The sequence below is a fragment of the Myotis daubentonii genome, chromosome 1, assembly GCF_963259705.1.
Source record: "Myotis daubentonii chromosome 1, mMyoDau2.1, whole genome shotgun sequence".
NCBI lineage: Eukaryota > Metazoa > Chordata > Mammalia > Chiroptera > Vespertilionidae > Myotis > Myotis daubentonii.
Window position 1 is genome coordinate 76,313,783 of NC_081840.1, and position 17,483 is coordinate 76,331,265.

Genomic DNA, 17,483 nt, shown 5'->3' on the forward strand with positions numbered 1-17,483 from the left:
GTCCCTCTGCCTGGCCTGCGGGATCGGGCCAAAACCAGCAGCTTGACATCCCCCCAAGGGGTCCCAGATTGAGAGAGCGCAGGCCAGGCTGAGGGACCCCACCGGTGCACAAATCTGTGCACCAGGCCTCTAGTCCTATCTAATAAAAGAGAAACATGGTAATTAGCGTACGACCGCTACCCTTCCCATTGGCTAATCAGCGAGATATGCAAATTAACTGCCAGCCAAGATGGAGGCCGGCAGACAGGCAGCTTGAAACTAACATGAGGCTTGCTTGCTTCAGTGCCAGAGGATTCCAACGTTCCCCACCTGCCTTGCCGGCCTCTGAGCTTGCAGTTTAAGAAACACTGTAACAAATACAGAAGCTAAACAAAACCCCAGAAACCTGCTTTCAGCAGCAGAGGCCTCAGAGCTGGAGTCAGAGCTAAACCTGGCCCAGAATTAAAAAAAAAGAAAAAGAAAAAAAGGAGCAGTTGGGAACTTCAGTCGGCCTGAAAACAGCCCTCAGCCCCTCACCCAGACTGGCCAGGCACCCCAGTGGGGACCCCCACCCTGAAGGGTGTGTGACCAGCTACAAACAGCCATCATCCCCTCACCCAGGCTGGCCAGGCACCCCAGTGGGGACCCCCACCCTGATCCAGGACACCCTTCAGGGCAAACCAGCCAGCCCCACCCATGCACCAGGCCTCTATCCTATATAGTAAAAGGGTAATATGCCTCCCGGCACCGGGATCAGCGTGACAGGGGGCAGCGGCCAAACCCCCTGATCGCCCTGCGGCTCTATGTGTGACAGGGGGTGGGGCCACAGCCTCCCTATCTGCCCTGCTTTGTTCGTGACAGGGGAAGGCGCCCCAACCCCCTGATCAGCCCCGCTCTGTGCCTGATACAGGGGAGCTTCCCAACCCCCTGATCGCCCTGAGGCTCTGTGTGTGACAGGGTGCGGTGCCTCAACCCCCTGATCGGCCCTGCTCTGTGGGTGATAGAGGCCGGCGCCCCAACTCCCCCACCCCCAGGGGCCCTGCTCTGTGTGTGATGGGGTAGAGCCATAACCTCCCCATCAGCCCTGCGGCTCTGTGTGTGACAGTGGTGGCGCCCCAACCCCCTGATCTGCCCTGCTCTGTGTGTGAAAGGGGGCAGTGCCCCAACTCCCCTATCGACCCTACTCTGTGACAGGGGGGAGCTCCCCAATCCCCTGATTGACCCTGCTCTGTGGGTGATAGAGGGCAGTGCCCCAACCCCCCCCCCCCCCAGGCCCTGCTCTGTGTGTGATGGGGTAGAGCCATAACCTCCCCATCAGCCCTGCCCTGAGTGTGACAGTGGCGGAGCCACAACCCCCTGATTGGCCCTGCTCTGTGGGTGATAGAGGGCAGTGCCCCAACCACCTGATCCGCCCTGCTCTGTGTGTGACAGGGGGCGGTGACCCAACTACCCTATCGGCCCTACTCTGTGAGTGACAGGGGGGAGCTCCTCAACCCCCTGATCGGCCCTGCTCTGTGCATGATGGGGGGGAGCTCCCCAACCCCCTGATTGACCCTGCTCTGTGTGTGACAGGGTACGGAGCCCCAACCCCCTGATGGGCCCTGCTCTGTGTGTGACAGGGGGCAGCGCCCCAACCCCGATTGGCCCTGCTCTATGCATGACAGGGTACAGAGCCCCAACCCCCCTGATGGGCCCTGCTCTGTGCATGACAGGGGGCATCTCTCCAACCCCCTGATTAGCCCTGCTCTGTGCATGACAGGGGGCGGCGCGCCAACTCCCCAATCGGCCCTGCTCTGAGCACGACCAGGGGCTGCACCTAGGGATTGGGACTGCCCTCTGCCAGAGAAGATGGTCCTGATCGCAGGCCAGGCCTAGGGACCATACCCACACGTGAATTTCATGCACGGGGCCTCTAGTTTATAATATAACTGAAAACCTATGTAAATGAGAACAAAATGGTCAGTGTATAAACCCATAGTCAAGGGAAGAGTAGTGTCTTTATGTTTAAGAATTTAGGAGGTATTTATCTTAAATCAACAATTTCAATGATTCTAGGATATAGCAAGAAAATACTGCATTTCTATGAAACTTCCAGATGATGATGCTGGAGTATAAACCAATGTTCTGAACACCAAAAGTCAACAATACTTAACAACACTTCATTGCCTTATTATCTTGTAGAAAGTTTCAATTGAACCAGTAAATTCCTTTAAGCTGAGCATTCAATTCCAACAAAATATACTTTTCAAAGTCTACCATGGTCTCTTGGAGACGTGTTTGGAAAATCAGGAATTTTCATATTTTACAAAGGTAATGACACTACGATTTCTTGATATAGAACACCCCAATAGGATCTGGGGAAGGAAATGCAGTAGTATTTCCACAGTAATACATATGCAGTCACTAAATTTATCACAGACTATAATCAATCTCATGTCGATTGAGGTCAGGTTTTGTCACCAAACGAGTCTGTCTAACTAATGAGAAACTTTCTTGCCATAGGATTTTAAATTTCTGAATGGTGAATAAAAGATTTTGGACCAGTACAGCAAAAACTTTTTTTAAATATATTTTAATGATTTTGTACAGAGAGGAAGGGAGGAAGATAGAGAGTCAGAAACATCGATGAGAGAGAAACATCTATCAGCTGCCTCCTGCACATCTCCCACTGGGAATGTGCCCCCAACCAAGGTACATGCCCCTGACCGGAACCGAACCTGGGACCCTTCAGTCCGCAGGCCGACGCTCTATCCACTGAGCCAAACCGGTTTCGGCAGCAAAAACTTTTATAAGGAGCCGAAACCGGTTTGGCTCAGTGGATAGCGCGTCGGCTTGCGGACTGAAAGGTCCCAGGTTGGATTCGGTCAAGGGCATGTACCTGGGTTCCAGGCACATCCCCAGTAGGAGATGTGCAGGAGGCAGCTGATAGATGTTTCTCTCTCATCGATGTTTCTAACTATCTCTCTCCCTTCCTCTCTGTAAAAAATCAATAAAAAATATTTTAAAAAAATAAAAAATTATAAAAAAAACTCTTATAAGGAAATATAACTTAAAGCTACTACATTTTCCATCACTCAGACCATAGCAGCTAAAACGTATGATTATGTTCTAAACTTGAGAATCTAACAGTAAAATACATATAGTGGAATCCCATCTTTTGTTATCTTGAACTTGATTTTATCAGCCAATATGAAGCTAACTATACTGAGATTCTCTCTCAATTTTTAAAAAACTTATCTCGAGTAAACAAAACTTCCCAAATTCCAGAAAGGTCTAAGCCAGTGGTTCTCAACCTTCTGGCCCTTTAAATACAGTTCCTCATGTTGTGACCCAACCATAAAACTATTTTCATTGCTACTTTCATAACTGTAATGTTGCTGTTATGAATCGCAACGTAAATATCTGATATGCAGGATGGTCTTAGGGGACCCTGTGAAAGGGTCGTTCGACCGCCAAAGGGGTCGCGACCCACAGGGTGAGAACCGATGAGCGAAAAACATGTAAGAGCAAAACCATCACCGCCCTCACGGGTTTGGCTCAGCGGATAGAGTTACAGTCTGTGGACTAGAGTCCCAGGTTTGATTCTGGTCAAGGGCACGTGCCCAGGTTATGGGCTAGATCAACAGTAGGGGGCAAGCAAGAGGCAGCCAATCAGTGATTTCCATCATTGATGTTTTTATCTCTCCCTTCCTCTCTGAAATCAATAAAAACATTTTTTTTAAGAAAATAAAAAATAAAAGCAAAACCATCATCCACGTTACCATCCCTACAGAAATAAAACACAGCTGCGAATGCCTTACAGTCTTCAGGATAGTATTTTAGTGTCTGAAAATACATTTATTCAATTTTTGTGATTATTTTTAAAGTCCTCATCTTTTACAGAAACACATTAAAATACTGGTAAAATATAGCAAGGATTTACTTCAAAGTAAAGGGAGGGAAGGGTAGATGCAGGTATAGATAAAACAAGATTGCCCAAGGGTTGTTAAAGAATGGACAAATTCTTTTGTGTATGTTTAGAAATTTTCCACAATAAAATTAAGATGGCACCAAACATATGCACACACATGTCTAAGACTAGAAATTTTATGAGAGCCCGAGCTGGTTTGGATGAGTAGATACAGCACTGGCCTGATTCCAGTCAAGGGCTAGTACCTCTGTTGAAGGCTCAATCCCTCCTGCATTGGGGTGCACGTGGGAGGCAACCAATCAATGTTTCTTTTTCCGCTTCTCCCCCTCCCTTCCACTCTAAAAATCAATGGAAAAATGTCCTTGGGTGAGGAGTCACACACACAAAAAATTATATGCGAATCTCAAACTATACACAGAAATATATTCAACTTGTAAGCAATTCCATAACCATAATATTCTTATTCTTTAATTTCTACTTATCAGAGTCTGAAATTCAGTGTCCAACCCTGAAACATAAGCGAAAGATCCAGGCAATTCACAAAACTACAAATCATTAGCCATCATTTACACTGCAAGTAAGTAGATAAACTGTCATCACCTTTTGGGAGAGCAACCTAAATTTACAAAGTTTTTAAAACATATATGCACTTGAACAATTATATTTCTGGGGATTAACTCTGAAAAAATAATCAATGGGCCCAGCCAGTGTGAATCAGTGGTTGAGCATCAACCTATGAACCAGGAGGTCATAGATTCGATTCCTGGTCAGGCTGTGGGCTGGATCCCCAGTGGGTGTGTGTGCCTGTGTGCGTGCAGGAGGCAGCAGGTCAATGATTCTTTCTCATCGTTGTTTTTATAGTTCTCACCCTTTCTGAAATCAATCCTATATAATAAAGAACTAATATGCTAATTAGACCAAACGACCAACCTTACAGAGCTGGGGCTGCAAGGGCCAAGCCTCTTGCACACATTTCGTGCATTGGGCTTCTAGTAATATATTTTTTAAAAAATAATCATTAGTATTTATAAAATTTTAGTTGTAAGACTATTTGATTTTTTCTGAAACTTTTTAAAATGTTTTGTCGTTAGGGAGCAAGGGAGAGGGAAAGAGACAGAAAAAATCGATGTGAGAGAAACATCATCAATCCGCTGTATCCTGCACATCTCTTAATGGGCATCAAACCTGCTACCTAAGCTTGTGTCCTGACCAGGAATCAAACCCATGATCTCTAAATTCCTGGGTCGATGCTCAACCACTGAGCAACACCTGGCTGGGCTGAAACTGTTTATAAAAGGAAAAACTGTTAGTTAAGTAGAATACTATATAAGTAGGCAACGTTAATACTATGTAGAAATCTTATTTACTAACATCTTATGTTCATGTTATGTTAAAAAAAATGCTACTTAAATGTATGATATGACTTTTATGATAAGCCTATATATGTAAAACAAAATAAAAAACCAAACTTTTCTTTCTGGCTGAAGTATGCCCCCTTTGTATGTGGCCGGTTTGCATTTTTTCCCCAATACATATTTTTTATTTTAGAGAGGAGAGGGGACGAGAAAGAAACATCAATCTGAGCGTGAAACAACTATCAGCAGCTTCCTACACATCCCCTACCAGGGATCAAGCCCAGAAACCGACCAGAAATAGAACAGGCACTCTTTCAGTTCATGGGGTGACACCCAACCAACTGAGCCACACCAGCCAGGGATGGCTTACACGTTCTAAATATTGTATGAGCATGCATGCTTACTAAATTGGGATTAAAAGTGAAATAAAAATGGGGTACCTTCTCTTAAAAACCTACATCAATCTTAAGTCATTAGATTAATCTTACTAATTTCAATGAAACCACAACTTTAAAGTTAACACCAAAATAAAATATAGGTGAAGATGACTATATTTAAAGGATTAATATAAGGAATAATACACTATGAATGGTGAATGGTTAAATCATTTGCAGAATACAGAAAATTACGTTTATCATGTACTCTACAAAACTATTCCTGTTATTCTGGACTAGCCAGAAAAGCCTAAGGACTGGTTCCATTAACCCACAGTTACCTCAGTTCTAAAATCAATTCAAGTCATAAGTTAATTTACATGGGAAACAGGATAAGTATTTCAGAGTGGTAAAATAGGAAAGCATGTTAGGTAGGAAGAAAAAAGTCAGATGTCCTTCCAAATCTGTTATGGCTAACTCTTTTAAAAAACAGCGATACGGTTCTCATTGGAGAATATAATTTTTTAATGGTTTTTAGAGAGAGGAAGGGAGAAGAGGAGAAAAAAAAACACTGATGAAACAGCGATCAGCTGCCTCCTGCACACCTCCTACCCCTACTGGAAACCAAGCCCGCAACCTGGGCACGTACCCTTGACCAGAATCAAGCCTGGGACCCTTCAGTCCGCAGGCCCACGCGCTATCCACTGAACCAAACCAGCTAGGGCTGAACTGGTGACTACTTCATGCATGGGTCAAAGCTCCACTACTGAGCCACACAGGCTGGGTTAAGTTCTTTCAAATTTTTATTACAGCCCCATCACAGGCAACATAGAGCAGCCTCTGCCCTCAAATGTTAACTTGACTCATTTAATCACAGCCAAACCTATTTTAAGGTTATTATTTAACTCCCAAAACTGCTGCTAAACCCATATGACACCGGCTGTACTTACACTATTTATAGCCAGACACAGTACTAGAAGAGTTGATACATATCTAAGGTAAATTTTTTAACTAGAAGCAAAATGTATTGTTCATTATAATAATCAGTCTTTAAGCACACAGAGCAAGTTTCCTTCTACCTTCCTAAGTCCCTCTCCCTTGTGCAAAGGTAATTAATGTTGTTTTATATGTATCTTTCCAGATATTTCTCTTTGCCTTTACATAGTAGAAAATAAGCTTCTATAATAGGTGAGCTATTGAAAGAGCTGGAGTATTGGCAGTGGGGGTGGGGGCTTGAAGGGCTGTGAGAGAAAATATCACTGAGTGGCAGCTTTGAGTAAGAACCTAAATTGGAGAACCTAACCTTATGAATGTCTGGGGGAAGGAAATCCCCAAAAAAGGCTTTCAGGTAAGAGCATCTAATGTGTTTAAGACACAGTAAAGAGACCAGTGTGGTTGGAGCAGAATATACTATTAGCAGTAAAGGAGGAGGAGTCTTATAAATCACAATGAAAAATTTGGCTTTTAGACTGAAATAGGCAGCAACTGGATTTCAAGCAATACATTTTTCAAGTATTACATTTTCCTATCTTTTTTTTTTCCAAGTACAGTTGGCATTCAATATTATTAGTTTCAGTTGTACCAGCACAGTGGTTATTTACATCACTTCAAGCATTACATTTTAACAAGATTAACCTAGCTACCACACACTGGGGGGGAGGGGATAAAGAAACAAATCTATTGCAAAATGCACAAGAGACCATGGTGGCTTAAAACTGGAACAAGCGGTGGCAGTTCTGGATGGTGAATTATTCTTTTATTTTAAAGGAAAAGCTGACAAGATTTTCGACAGGGCCAAAGGTGAGGCATCAGAGGAAAAAAAAAGTCAAGGTTAACCAAGTCTGGCCTAAATGACATGAAAACTGGAAATCTGCCAAACCGGTCTGGCTCAGTGAATAGAGCGTCGGCCCGCGGACTCAAGGGTCCCGGGTTCGATTCTGGTCAAGGGCATGTATCCTGGTTGCGGGCACATCCCCAGTGGGGGGCGTGCAGGAGGCAGGTGATCCATCTCTCTTATCGATGTTTCTAACTCTCTATCCCTCTCCCTTCTTCTCTGTAAAAAATCAATAAAATATGTAAAAAAAACAAAAACTGGAAATTTTGTTAACAAAATCACTGCAGGAGAAATTGCTCTGAAGGAAGAATAGCACGAGTCCCAGTTTTGAACTTTTAAATTAATATACTTAACTAGATAGGTAACTATATATGGGTATGTCATTCAAAAGAGAAATCCAGCCCTAGCCAGACAGAACTCAGTTGGGAGAGGGAGGTCACAATGACCTACACATCAGGTGGCATGCACAAGCTGAGATACACTATGCAGTGCAGGCTGACCTGTTACTGGGTGAGTAGGCAAGCCAGGGAATGCACTGTGCATCCATGCTTCAGCTTCTCCACCATGGTGATCTAGGGGAGGAATCCAATCACCAAGAGGATCCCCAGATTGAGCACCCCACTTCCCATTTCAAAGCTTTCAGCCTCAGGACCAGGATATAGGCTTCCTTGATGCAGCATGCCCGGAATCTAGGAACTACTTCCCAACTGTCTCTCTCACCAGACCTTTCCTGGACAGGCAACCACCCTCACTGTTATGCCATTGATTACAGTGTATCAGAAGTGTGGAAATATGGTTAAAACTGAAGATGAGGACTGTTCATGACCAGAGTGGTTTGGTAACTTAATTAGGGTCACAATGCTAGTGCTAGAACAGATGTGAACCCAGCTCTCATTCCAAAGTCCAAACCTTTTCCACTCTGCAATTTCCCCAGGGTTTGGGAAGTTGACTTTTATCAATTTTATTCATACAAACCCTAAGAGTTACACTCAATGTTGTCTTCAGTAACAATTCTAAAAAAAAGACCTACCCTGTTATGGGGGTACAATGTGAACCCCTCAGAGATTCACTATCCCTTTGCACAAAAAAGAAAAATGACCACTGGATTTAGCAACACCCCTCTGGGGTTGCTTCTAAAATCCATAAAATCAGTTTATTTTTAACTGAAAAAAAACATTTAAAATGTGTTTATGTCTCTAAAAGAATGCTGTCACATCTAAAGATTCTACAGTTATACTACAAAGCCTTACCTACCTAACCTAAATAACCCTTGTAACTTCTTCAGGCCATTTAAAATGTTATAAAAAGTATACAAAAATATTTTAAATCCCTTTAAAATTTTTTTAAAAGTCCCAAGCAGTTTTTTATTGTTTACTGAATACTTCACATATCAAGTAGTCTAGTGTGATTAAGAGTTGAAACTGCCCTGGACGGTGTGGCTCAGTTGGTGGGAGCATCCTCTCCTACACAGAATGTGGTGGGCTTGGTTCCCAGTCAGGGCAACTACCCAGGCTTCGGGTTCCATCCTGGTCAGGGCACATGTGGGAGGCAACCCATCAATGTTTCTCTCTCACACTGATCGATGTATTTTTCTCTCCCTTCATTCCTCTCTCTAAAATCAAATACATACATATACATATATTATTTTTTTTTAAATAGAAATCTGCAGGGTTAAATGCCTAGGTTGAATCCATGCTTCACTATTAGGCAATTATTTAAATTATGTGCTTCAATATTCACATCTCTAAAATATGAATATTGTGCCCTAGCCGGTTTGGCTCAGTGGATAGAGTGTCAGTATGAGGATTGAAGGGTCCCAAGTTCAATTCCAGCCAAGGGCACATGCCCAGGTTGCTGGCTCGATCCCCAGTAGGGAGTGTGCAGGAGGCAGCCAATCAATGATTCTCTCTCATCATTGATGTTTCTAGCTCTCTCTCCCTCTCCTTTCCTCTCTGAAATCAATAAAAATATATTTAAAAAATAGAAAATATGAATATTGTAATATTTACGTAAGGTTATGATGAAGAGTAAATAACACAAGAAAGTTAACAGTGGTGAATACATGGTAAAATGTCCAGATTACTGCATTCAAAATAAAGAAATTCAGGTTCTACTTCATTTTTCCTTTCAAATAGCAAACCAATTATGTCTCAACAAGGGTTGTTAGAGAAATAACCAGTGACATCTTTCAGCCTACCTAACCTATTTTCTTCAAACTAAGTACATTTGCTCATTAATATACACAAAGAAAATTCATTTGAAAAACCAGGGCAAGTAGCCTCAGGCATAGGATCACTACTTTCTTCAAGAGATTAACTATAAGTCTTCTAACTTGCACTTAGTCCCCATTATTAACCTTTCCCACAAAAGAGCCAGAAGGAAATTCAAAAGAATCAGATCTCTCTGTTCTCTTTAGAATTTCAACAGATAATCTAGATCTTAAACATGACCCAAAAAGGACCTGTATACTATGGTTAGTACTTGTCTACTTCCCAAATTTCATCTATCCTTTGCATTCTTTTTTTTTGTAATATATTTTTATTGGTTTCAGAGAGGGAGAGGGAGATAGAAACATCAATTAGACAATGATTGTTCGGCTGTCTCCTGCACGCCCCCTACTGGGGATTGAGCCCACAACCCGGGCACGTGCCCTTGACCAGAATGGAACCCAGACCTTTCGGTATGCAGGCTGAGGCTCTATCCACTGAGCGAAACCAGCTAGGGCTTACTCTATGCATTCTTAGTGACTATTCTCCAGTAGTATTTGTAGTGGTTCTCAACGCTCTGGCCCTTTAAATGTATTTAATTCATGTTGTGACCCAACCATAAAACTGCTGCTTTAAGGCCTAGTTTCCAACCACTCCCAATTATCTTCTTTCAGATACGATAATCCATGTACAGATCTCAATTTCACTAGCATCAGGCTCATACTTCCACATTGTAAGTTTCCCCTACTACAGCGGTTCTCAACCTGTGGATCGCGACCCCTTTGGTGGTCGAACGATGGATGCTTTTACAGGGGTCGCCTAAGACCATCCTGCATATCAGATATTTACATTACGAATCATAACAGTAGCAACATTAGTTATTAAGTAGCAACGAAAATAATTTTGGTTAGGTCACAACATGAGCAACTGTATTTAAAGGGCAGAAGGTTGAGAACCACTGCCCTACTATCTCACCCTGTTTTTTCATTTCATGGATTTAGATTGTGAAATTGCTATATGTTCACTTTATTTCTCTCAATCTATAATAATAAAAGTATAATGTGCTAATTAGACCAGACGAAGCTGGGGCCAGAGGGAAGCCTGGGTCCCCGGTGCCAGCCAGCGGCCGGAGAGAAGCCCGGGTCCCGGGTGCCAGGGGGAAGCCGGTGCCGGCAGCCAGGGGAAGGAAGGCCTACTCTTGCTCAAATTTCGTGCATCAGGCCTCTAGTAGTCTACAATACCCAAGGCAGTATGTTTTGCCAATATCTATATGCCTAAGGGGGATTTTCATAATAATCACTCAAATGTTTAATAAAATCTCTACTTGAATGTTCTACAATCATCTCAAAGATCAATGTTTAAATACCTTTCTCCTACTCTCAACCCCTAATCCTTTTGTTTAATGTTTATCTAACTATCCTCATCCCAGAAGCTAGAATCCTAGGGGTCACTCCAAATCCCTCACTCTTCATATCACAACCACCACTACATGCTCCCAAATTTACCTCTCCTCTGATAACCAGGTCAGGTCATTCTTATTCCTTGTAGTTTAATATCTTCCTTATCCTCTAAGCCATATTCACACTATCAGAATGACATTTCTAAGGTAAATCTGTCATTCCCCAGTTTAGAATCTTTCAATAGCTCACCACTAGTTTCTGGATAAAATACAAACTCCTTGGTACAGCATTAAGATGTTATAATCTGGCCTCCTCTAAAATTCATTTCAATTCCCTTTCTCTTAGAAGCATTTCCTGACCACTTAATTAGTAGGTACCCATTTTTGCATGCCACTTTAGGTTCTGTACTTACCTCTAATCACATGACATATTCTCATTCATCTGTCTCCCTTTCTAGGCTGAGTCCTTGAAGAAGTATACCTTTTTCCTCAAAACCAGAACTTGATCCATAAAATAATGGATTTGTAAAATAAGGAATAAATTTAACTGAACCTATAGTGAACAGCAGCCATACAATGACCACGATACAGAACACCAAAGTAGAAATAGATTTCATAGAATAGAGAGCATTAATAAAACTTGATCTTAGAGAAAAAAGCCTTCCATTCCTTTTCCAGATATCCTTAGGACATTAACTTTTTTCCATTCTGCTTTCCTTTAAGGCTACCTTCAGTGTTCACTGTAACTAGATTTTACCATTTCAGTACGACTAAGGGATTTATTCTAGTAACACAGCAGGGAACATGCCTTTAAAAATCATCCTTTTTGCCCCAGCTCAAAACTATTAAAGTTAGTAATCAAAATATTGCGCTATTGTCGGTAAAATATTACAGGTTGCAAATTTTTTAACTTTTTGGCTATTTATATCCTTATTAATCTCATATTATTCCTGTGACTAGAGCAGATTCATTCCTTCCTATCACCCTTGGGAACACATTTTATTTCCCAACATCTAACTGGCCCACAAGTCATCATTGAAAACGAAGTCAACCCTAGATTTTCTGATTTGGATAAAGATTAAACAGATATATTTCCCTTTTAAAGCTTAAAAAGCCTTCCTAGCCCTTTGTTTTTAAAAACCTTCCAGTGAGATAGCATCTTAATATTATAGCAAGCTTATGGTTTGATTCATGTTAAATTTTAATAAAAGTAAATAGAGTACAACACAAAATTGTTGTCACAAACCGAAGACTACTCCAAATGACAGAAAATTTTCACTAATTTGCAATAGTAAGAAAAATAACTGCTTTGTTGTTAATCATTAAAACAAGCCATTTTAGCCTTGGCCCGGTAGCTCAGTCGGTTGGAGCATCACCCAATCCACCAAGGTTATGGGAGCTTCCATCCCCAGTCAAGGCACATATAAGAAGCAACCAATGAATGCATAAATAAGTGGAACAACAAATCCATCAAATTGGTTTTTCACTCTCTCCTCTCTAAAAAATAATGTTTAATAATAAAAGCCACCCTAGCTGGTTTGGCTCAGTGGATAAAGGGTTGGCCTGTGGACTGAAGGATGCCATGTTCGATTCTGGTCAAGGGCACACGCCCAGGATGCGGGCTCAGTCCCCAGGTTAAGGGGCGTGCAGGAGGCAGCTGATCAATGATTCTCTCTCATCAGATGTTTCTCTCTCTCTCTCTCTTTCCTTCTCCCTTCCTCTCTGAAACCAATAAAAATTTATTTTTTAAAAAACCACTTTGCCCTAACCGGTTTGGCTCAGTGGATAGAGCATCGGCCTGCAGACTCAAGGGTCCCAGGTTCGATTCCGGTCAAGGGCATGTACGTTGACTGCGGGCACATCCCCAGTAGGGAGTGTGCAGGAGGCAGCTGATCAATGTTTCTCTCTCATCGATGTTTCTAACACTCTATCCCTCTCCCTTCTTCTCTGTAAAAAATCAATAAAATAAAAAAAGCCACTTTATTTTAAAGTATATTTAATCTTCAGCTGCTTTTTTCAATTATCAAAAATTTTCAGTCAGCCTAAGTTAACTAGGTACTTCTAATTTGATTAGTTTACAAAAAATTTAAGTGGCCTCCCTGGGAAACATCTCTTGATACAAACAAAAAGATTAACCCTAACATTTCCAGAAGCTATCACCTACACCTCCATCAACTAAACTTAGACTGGTGTATTTCCTAGTCTTCACAATGAAACCAGTGGACCTCACACCTCTTACCATCACCCAGGAAGGGTGTGCATCTGTTCCGAAGGCCCCCCTGGCTCCAGGTCATCCTGGCTGCCGTTGCTCCAGGCTGGGCATCCATGTTGCTGCAGCTTGTGGTTTGTGAGGGGTAGTGTACAGGAAAAGCAGGATGGGATTTCAAGGGGAACAGGAGGAAGATGGCTTTCTGGGAAAATGCCATCATCATCATAGGTGTTAAATAGTACCACACACATTTTATTGCAGCACAGTTTAAAAATTTAACAAATGAAAGATTAAAAATAAAAAAAATAAAAATAAAAAAATTAAAAATACAGACGTCCAGAGATGCTCTAAAACAGTTAAGTTAAAGATCAGGAAAAATAAGGTCACAGACTTAACAGCCAGTTCTTTTGAGCTTGGGGGAAGGGATAAGGGCAAGGGTGGGGTTGGGAGAGAAAAGGTTTAGGTGATCAATCCACTTAAAAATGCTAATGCCTTCACTTTCTCTCCCAAGATGGAAAACTCCAAGTCAATTAGGAGGCAGGAGAAATTCTTATGAACATTCAGAAAAACTCGACTTTAATCCGGTTAAAAATCATCAGTCATTATCATCATTATCATCACCATCATAAGTATAATAATAATAAATAATAGTAACTAGTAACAACAATAAAAAGGAAATCAGCGGAAAGTCAGGAAAAATGTAAAAAAAAATGGAATAACTTACTGTAGCTGAAGATCAAAAAAATCTCACTGTAAAAAAACAAAAATAAAAATAGCCCAGATTAGAAAAACGGGAGGTGCAAAAATGTCAAGTCAATAAAGTTCATTTCTTTTCTCTTTCCAAAAGCAGTTTCCACAAAAACCGCAAGGGTAAAGTTCTCAGTAGCAGACAAGCAAAGCCCTTTCCACATCATCAATCAATCTTAAAAATACACGAGGAAATAGAGAGGTCAGTTTATGAGAGGCTAAAAGGCTCCTCCTCCTCTAACCCAACTGCTGCAGAAAAAATAGAAATAGAAATTTTAAAAATTACATCTTAAATCCAAGTCCCGTTTTTGGAAACAATTAAAAAAAAAACACCTGTAAATTTGCTGTAGTGCACACCAAGTTGCATCATTATGTTTAAAATGCTCTTTATAAAATCAGTTTTGGAATGGGAATGTGTGTGTTCTGGAAGGGTGGGGAAGGGAGGTTAAAAATCAAAGCTGAGCTCCAGTGAGTAGGGATGGGGTTCGCCTTGCTGCCCTGTGAAAGGAGAAGGGACAGATTGAGTCAGAGTTCCTCAGAAATGTTGTGCCCTAAACCCCCAAGACAGAAACATCTGTCCATTGCATCTAACACATTTTGGTAAAGCATAACATTCCACTGGGATGGGGAGAGCCTCTATAGAATCACTTCTACCAGTGATTGTCTTGACAATTCCTCAACATTAGTAGGTAACTAGAATTATCAAAATAAGTGCATGTATTCCCTTAAGGGTCTCAAAAAAGGTGTTAAGTTCAAACATTCACCTTGATAACAGTTTGGGCAAGGAATATATATCTATATATATATATCAAGCCAACAGAGGTAAAGTGAGCAAATCTCAAGAATGAAAGATTAATGAAGGAAAGCAAATTCATGGCTTTTTAAATTTTAAGTCCATGTAATTTTTCCTGTAATACAGAATGAAGGAGAATGGTCTACCATGAAGATACATAAGAGAGAAACACTGATTCTCAAAACCAATTAAGTGAACAAACCCCAAGACCTAGTAAGTTCTACAGCAAGAAAAGATGCTTTAAACAAGGAACACATTATTTATTCACTGACAGAATGAAAAACGGAAGATGAAGGGAAAGATAATGGCTACTGAATATTTAGTGTCATAAAACAGGTGAAAAATTATGGTCCTTAAGTTTCAGTGGTCTATATATAATCAGTCACTAATTTATAAGCAAGTATACATAGCTAATTCAAAGAATCTTATATATAACAAAAAAATAACATGACTGGCTGGCTATCTCATCAGCAGAAACAAGATCTGCAATCAGACTGTAGGTCTTTTGAGTAAGTAAGAATGGACTAGTTGCATTCACATTTCAATATTCAGCCAGGAGGTTTTATTCTCATCTCCAAATTTCAGTAACCTGAAAAATTTTAAACTGACTTTGAAAGTCTTTCATAAGTCAACTATATATGAATGACTACAACAACAGCAGAAGTACAGTAATTCTAAAATTTAAACTAAATTTTTTTTAAGCAGACCAGTGTAGGCATGACATGTAAGTTACTGGTATACTTGTTTTGATGTGTTAAATTGTACAAATGCACAAACTACAGAAAAAGCTGTAGAAAAATGTACATCCTTTTAAATGTTACCTCCTTCGACTCAGTGTTTGGAAAGAATAGTCATTTTTTTTTTCTTAAGAGTCATAGCCTGAATCTGGTACTTAAAATTTTCAGGATATGTTAACATAACTTTGTGGCTCATCTATAAACAAATCCTTTGCACGTGTCAAGACATAACATTGCCCAGCCAGTGTTGCTCAATGGTTAAGTACTGACCTATGAACCAGGTCAACATTCAATTCGAGGTTGGGGTACATGCCTGGATTGCAGGCTCAACCCCCAGTTGGGGGCCCTGAAGAAGGCAGCTGATCAATGATTCTCTCTCATCATTGATGTTTCTCTTTTCTCTCTCCCCCTCTCTCCCTTAACTCTCTGAAATCAATAAAAATATATTATTTTTAAAAAGACAAACTTAAAAAGCTGTTAATATAAGACATCTTTCAAAGAAGTTAAGATGTCTCCCAAGATGTTATAAATTGAGTAGCTATCACTCATTAAAAAAAAAACCACTATTTTAGCTAATTCCAACGCTTTGTAATTAGTAGTATAGCCAAATTATACTGTACTTTGACAATCCTGAGTGGTTTGGATCCCTTCTAAAGGGGTATTCTCAAAGGGAGGTCTGACAACTAGTATCACATGGCACTTATTAGGAATGCAAATGATGGGGCCCATTCCAGACTGACTTAATTATAAACTCTGGGGCTAGAGAGCCTAGCAATGTTTTAACTAGCCCTCTTGCTGATTCTGATGTCAGCTCATGTTTAGGGACTGTGAAGAGTTTAATGAGGAACCTCTATCCCCCTAGTTAAGATAAATTCTTTATAAACAGTTGTCTTATCCTTCCAGTGTACTGACAACAGGTTTAAGCAGCAAGGCTTTGAATGTATTCCTGATATAATATATATCCAAGAAAATTATAACTTATCATAGTAAATACACCAAGGAATTTAAAAAACAGTCCAATAGTAATCCTTTTTCCCTTTATAGCCCCCACATTTTCCGTATCTTAGATAACACAAGCAGTTATGCTGTATCTAATAGTTCTGGTTCTCACCAGTCAATTCTCTGCTAAATCTAATCATGTACAAAACCATAATCTTCCCTGATCCCAATGAGAATGAATGAGTATACATATTAAGTATGAGCATATACAAATTTGTCCCAAAAGACAACTACTAAAAAATTACTTGCCCGGCAGGCATGGCTCAGTGGTTGAGCATTGACCTATGAACCAGGAGGTCATGGTTCCATTCCTGGTCAGGGCACAGGCCCGGATTGTAGGCTCCATCCCCAGTAGGAGGCGTCCAGGAGGCAGCCAATCAATGATTCTCATCATTGATATTTCTATCCCTCTATCCTTCTCCCTTCCTCTATGAAATCAATAAAAACTTGAAAGAAAAATCACTTAGAAGACTGAAATACTTTCATTAACGGCAGTTAACATTAATGATATACAAAAAAACTTCTAATCGTAAAGCTATTTCTGTCTTTTCAAAACTTCCAGAAATAAATGAGTTCTAGAAATCAGAAATCTAGCGATTTCTATTTTAATTTCTGATTAGATTTCAATTTTATTTCTATAACTCATCTATTACATATTTAACTAATATCTAAATAGTTTTAACTCATTTGCCCGACACAGGTAATAATAGCATTGGGGCAGGGGGTGTAAAATCCAGTTAACATCTCACAATTTCACCAGTTAAAATAATCTTTAAGATTTGAATAATTAGCTATTTTGGAGCTTATTCCTTGCTTATTTCTAAGAGAAACTCCATCCAAAACAAGGTTGGTTGCCTGCTATGTGAAACTCTCTAGAGACCTAATTACAAATATAAGCTATGTTTAAAGTCTCTACTGAAGGAATAGCAACCACCACCAA

The 17,483-nt window shown here is 40.6% G+C and overlaps 1 protein-coding gene across 18 annotated transcripts in view; it reads right to left on the reverse strand.

Moving 5' to 3' along the window:
- The window catches only part of HNRNPC (heterogeneous nuclear ribonucleoprotein C), a 40,418-nt gene that overhangs the window by 20,923 nt on the left and 2,012 nt on the right, over positions 1-17,483 (reverse strand). For 11 of the 18 annotated variants that reach the window (XM_059707190.1, XM_059707126.1, XM_059707199.1 and 8 more), the window contains 3 exons: positions 14,348-14,512; positions 13,992-14,017; positions 13,298-13,469 (listed from right to left, as the gene is read on the reverse strand). The exons of 1 other annotated variant lie outside the window; for it this stretch is intronic. The gene's annotated coding sequence lies outside the window, so the exon portion shown is untranslated. Of the gene's footprint in view, positions 1-13,297; positions 13,954-13,991; positions 14,018-14,347; positions 14,513-17,483 lie in introns of those variants that run through there. 6 more of the 18 variants (XM_059707056.1, XM_059707081.1, XM_059707074.1 and 3 more) reach the window with 4 other exon arrangements.